Source organism: Morus notabilis, unplaced genomic scaffold (genome assembly GCF_000414095.1).
Source record: "Morus notabilis unplaced genomic scaffold, ASM41409v2 Scaffold7181, whole genome shotgun sequence".
Taxonomy (NCBI): Eukaryota; Viridiplantae; Streptophyta; class Magnoliopsida; order Rosales; family Moraceae; genus Morus; species Morus notabilis.
The window spans coordinates 1-5112 of record NW_010362884.1 but is presented as its reverse complement, the minus strand read 5'-3'; the positions used below and the strand labels follow the sequence as shown (position 1 = coordinate 5112).

The 5112-nt window shown below is 35.8% G+C and overlaps 1 pseudogene; it reads left to right on the top strand.

The window, feature by feature from the left end:
- The first annotated feature begins 50 nt into the window (after positions 1–50).
- LOC21384129 lies at positions 51–3177 on the top strand (annotated as a pseudogene).
- Positions 3178–5112: the final 1935 nt, after the last annotated feature.

Here is a 5112-nt window from a genome sequence, read left to right as displayed (position 1 = left end):
TGCTTATCTTGCAAGTAGGTCTACTTGTCCTGCTTATCACGACTCACTCAATTCTATCATCATCATCATCAGCAGCAGCAGCAGCCTTGCAAGGCTGCTCCGACCGATGCGGAGACGTCGAAATCCCGTACCCGTTCGGCATGTCGAAAAACTGTTCCCTCAATGACAATTTCTTCATCAATTGCAGCAAGTCGACCCCTATATACGGTGAAAATATAGGAGTCACCAACATATCCACCGACCCTCACGAGATGACCATCATGTGGTACGTCGCCAAAGACTGCTACAACGAGTCCGATGCACGCGTGTGGAGGAACAAACCCTGGCTCAAGTTTCGCTCGCTCTCAATCTCCAGTTCCAAAAACAAGTTCGTCGTCATCGGCTGCGACTCCTACGCCTACCTCCAGGACAAGGAAGAGGGTATGCAAAAAGAGAGCAACGTTTCCATGGGGTGCATGTCATTTTGTAACGACAAGGACGACGTGCCTGACGATGGATCATGCTCCGGGATCGGGTGTTGTCAGGTAGACATACCCAAAGGGCTCAAGAACGCCACGATATTGCCGTATAGCTTTGAAAACCATACCGACGTCATAAAATTTAACCCCTGCACTTACGCCTTTGTAGTCGAACGCACCCAGTTCAATTTCTCCCGCAATTTCCTTGGGAATTTCTCCGAGACCAAAATGCCGGTGGTGGTTGATTGGGCGATAGATAATAAGACTGAGACGCGCGAGGCGAGCTCGGGAAAATATACTAAGTGCGGCAGAGATAACACCATCCTCGAGTTCACGCCAGACGGGCTGCAGTACAACTGCAAATGCAAGAAGGGCTACCGGGGAAACGCTTACCTCCCTGCTGGTTGCACAGGTATTATTTTATTGAACTATAAGAGTTATACACTTAACTATATATTGTTACAATATAAATAGTTTGATCTACGTCTTAACTGCCGAAACTTTTGAAATCGATTGATTAACTAACGGCCTCTGCATTTACTAATATGTAGAGTATTTAGAAATTAAGCATACGGTTTGTAAAACGACACCTAAAATGAAAACTAGTACCAACTTGGTGATGTTTATAATATTGCACTAATGATTTATATATATCTTGTACATATATGTATAATTATATACATTTTCAATGGTTTGTAGATATTGATGAATGTAACTCCGGTGACAACAATTGTACCAAGGATCAGATCTGTGATAACACCCCAGGGAGTTTTACTTGCAAGGATCGGCACCGCCAATCGTATAGTCTGATTTATAAGATTGTTATTGGTATGTAGTGTAGATCAATATACACATGTGATGTACCACATCTATCTTGCCTTGACATATTATTGGATATACATGTACATGCACATATAAAATATGTATAAACATTTGCATTGAGAGGATAACCCAAATGGATTATATAAGATTATTTATGCAACAATTAAAATATTTGTCACTTTGGGTCAATTAGTGTTACCACTTACAGTCACGCTTGTACTTCTATCTAACTATGGTAATTTATTTTTCGGTCACAAATATAGAGAAGAAGAATTTTATAATAAATAACCACCACGTTGATACTAGTATTCGCGACTCTACACTATCAGATTTTCATTCAATTCCATTAAATTTGTTTATCTTTTTTTTATTATGATAAAATATTTTGTTTATCTTCTTTTTATAATTATAATAAAATATTGATGTGATTATAATGGTTTACGTAACTCTAAAAAAGGAAACCATATCGAGCTTGAATTAAACAATTACTGCAAGCAAGTAGTTTTTGCTTAGAACTTTAAAATTTCAATCCGATGGGGCTTTCTACTTTCTAGAAAAGGATTTTATAGGGATATTGCAGTTGAAAACTATTGAGATGAAATCAATTTAATGAGCACTTATAAATGTACAGCTGCTGCAATAGGCGTCATTGCCTTATTCATCTGTGTCCCTTGGCTGTATTTGGTTTTAAAGAAGAGGAAGCTAATCCAACTCAAAGAGAAGTTCTTTCGTCAGAATGGTGGCTTAATTTTACGACAGAAACTCTCTGGAGATCGAGATCAATACAACTCTAATGAGACGGCGAAAATATTCACTGAAGAAGAGCTGCTAAATGCGACCCTAAAATACGATGACACAAGAATTATTGGCCAAGGAGGTTTCGGAACTGTCTACAAAGGCATTTTGCCAGATAATAGAATTGTTGCCATAAAGAAGTCCAAGCTTATGGACCAAAATCAAATTGAACAGTTCATAAACGAGGTAGTTGTTCTCTCCCAAATTAACCACAGGAATGTTGTCAAACTCTTGGGATGTTGTTTGGAAACTCAAGTTCCTTCACTTGTCTATGAATTTGTCCCTAATGGTACACTCTCTGACCACATACATGATAAGGAAAAATCATGTAAATTAGTTTGGGAAATTCGTCTAAGAATAGCTTCAGAAACTGCGGAGGTTTTGTCCTATCTCCACTCGGCAGCCTCAACGCCAATCATTCATAGAGATGTGAAGCCTTCAAATATACTTGTAGACAACTACACTGCAAAAGTCTCCGATTTTGGAGCTTCTAGGTTGGTTCCTCAGGACCAAATTGAGTTGGCAACAATGGTGCAAGGTACTCATTAATATTTAAAAATTATTTTTAATTTATTTAGTCAAAAAATCACTTTTAAATCGATTTAAATGGTCAATTTTAAAGTGTTTTTAATTTTTTTAAACACTTTTCTTTGGAGTCGTTCTAGTGGAGCTATTAACAGGAAAGAAAGCGATATGTTTTGAGAGACCAGAAGCGGAGAGGAGTTTAGCTATGCATTTTCTGTCTTCAATGAAAAGGAATGAGTTGTTTGAGATAGTTGAGAGTGGTATTGTGAAAGAGGATTTTGGAAATAAAGAGCAAGTGGAGGAAGTTGCAAGGCTTGCAAGGAGGTGTTTGAATGTGAACGGAGAAGAGAGGCCTACAATGAAAGAAGTGGCAATGGAATTGGAAGGACTGAGAAGAATGGAAAAGCATCCATGGGCTAATCATGAGTACTTGGTGAAATTTGAAGAGACTGAATCTTTGCTTGCTCATGATCAGACTTCCATATCTTATAAAGACATGGGTGAAATTAGTAGTGCCAATATTGCTTCTTATGATACTGTAAGGGACAATTTCTTTATTGATTTCAATGGTAGATGATTGGAATATTTGTGTGATTGTTGTACAATGAAACCTCTAGATGTATTTTTAGGCTTTCTTTTTCTTGTTTTCATTTCTAGAAATATTGCATCTTTATTGAATGAAATGTATGATTTTATCCATTAGATAGTTCGAGTACGATTGAATATGAAACATTTTTATTTGTGGTTTCCTTTTCAATATAGTATTGATGGTTTTTTTTAAAATCTTTTTCCCTTTACCTGTTAACAGCGTTATTTTTTTTTTTATGAAATCTTAAAATTTCATCTATATGTTTCTTTGTAAAATAATTCTACAGATATTCCTACCATTTCCCACTGAAGTAAAAGACTAATGTGGTCCATACGCTTTCATAAGAAGATATTCCTATCAAAATGAAAATGAAAATGTTTTCATTTTCATTTTCGTACAGAAAATAAAATTATTTTGAAACGAATTCCAAACGCACATCATGTATTTATAGGATTGGAATTTTAAAAAGCAAGCAAACATTTATGTCTTCCAAAATTCACCAACTCATGATTAGAATATTCATCCTTGACCAGTTTTTTTTTTAACAGAAATTCCAACAGAAAAAATTAAGTAGAAACATTTTAAAATTTAACAGTTAAAATAAGAGTTTTAAAGTGTATGGGATAAACTAAAATTTTTTGCTAATTCGAGTTTAGAATTCGAGTTTATATTTCGGTAAATCGCTGCTTGAATTTTGATCTAGCTATGTCGGAATCTTTCGCTTGGGGTTCTTTTCTTTTCTTTTTCCGTTCTAAATTTGAAGTCTGATTGAAATGAGTAGTGATGAAGCAAGCATTGTTAAGTTTATATACAATAGGAGCTATGAAATCTACATAATTCATAGAGTTCTAAATAAATGATCCATAAAGCACTTAAAAAGCATTGAATTAAAATTAAAGGGAAACACCAATATGGAATAAGGCCATGCCAAGTTAGTAATGTTGGTCCAAGGTTGAATATTCTCATGTTTTGCTGATCACAAATACAATGTATTATGTCTCTAATGATTCTATTTTGAGTTGTGTATTTATCGTAATTATTGTTATAAATCAACTCAAGAAGCATTTTGAGGAATACAATGCAAATACATTCAAGATTGACAAATGCAAATTGAAGAAGGAATTCAAGGCTTGAAGTGCTAAAATATCAAAGATCAAGAGCAAGCAAACACTGGACAAGTACTAATAGTTTTTTTTTTAATATCTCCTCAGTCTTGTATTTGATTTTGACTTCATACTATCATGATTAATTCTTGCTTTGGCTCATGCACACACTCACATTATTCTTTAAAAATGAGACTAAACTTAGTGCATAATGACATTTGGCCTAAAAGTACAAATGTGTGAAGATTTGAGGCAAATTAAGTGTCATCCGGTCGACCTACGTCGTCCGGTGACAGAGAAGGCTAAATGCACCGGTTGACCGGTGATGTCTCAACCGGTCAACCGCTCCGGTCGACCGGTTCTGTTCAACAGACACTCCGTAAGAATGTTGAACAACACGAATTCAAATTTGTATCAACCGGTCAATCGCTCCGGTCGACCGGTACTGGGTAAACAGGCAAAAATATGACCGTTGGTAAAAGAGTTTAAATAGAGAAAAGCCATTTTTTCTCAATAGCTATCCTTGTGAAAAATAGAGAACGAGTTCAAAGTTTCATAAATCTAAAAGAGAGTTCTCCTTTGTGTCCACATAATCATCATCTTCTCAAAATCCTTAACTCTCTCACATATATTTGAGCCTAACTTGAGTTATATTGTGATAGTGTGAATTCATCATCTCCTAGTGATTTCAAATTGTGTAAAACCTTTGTTAGGAGAGTGAAACTAAGTGCTTCATTACTTATAATAATTACTTTGGTATTGGGTTACTTAGTTGGTCGATCTCCGTGAAAAATCGACATTGTGTAAGAGGTTAGGCGAA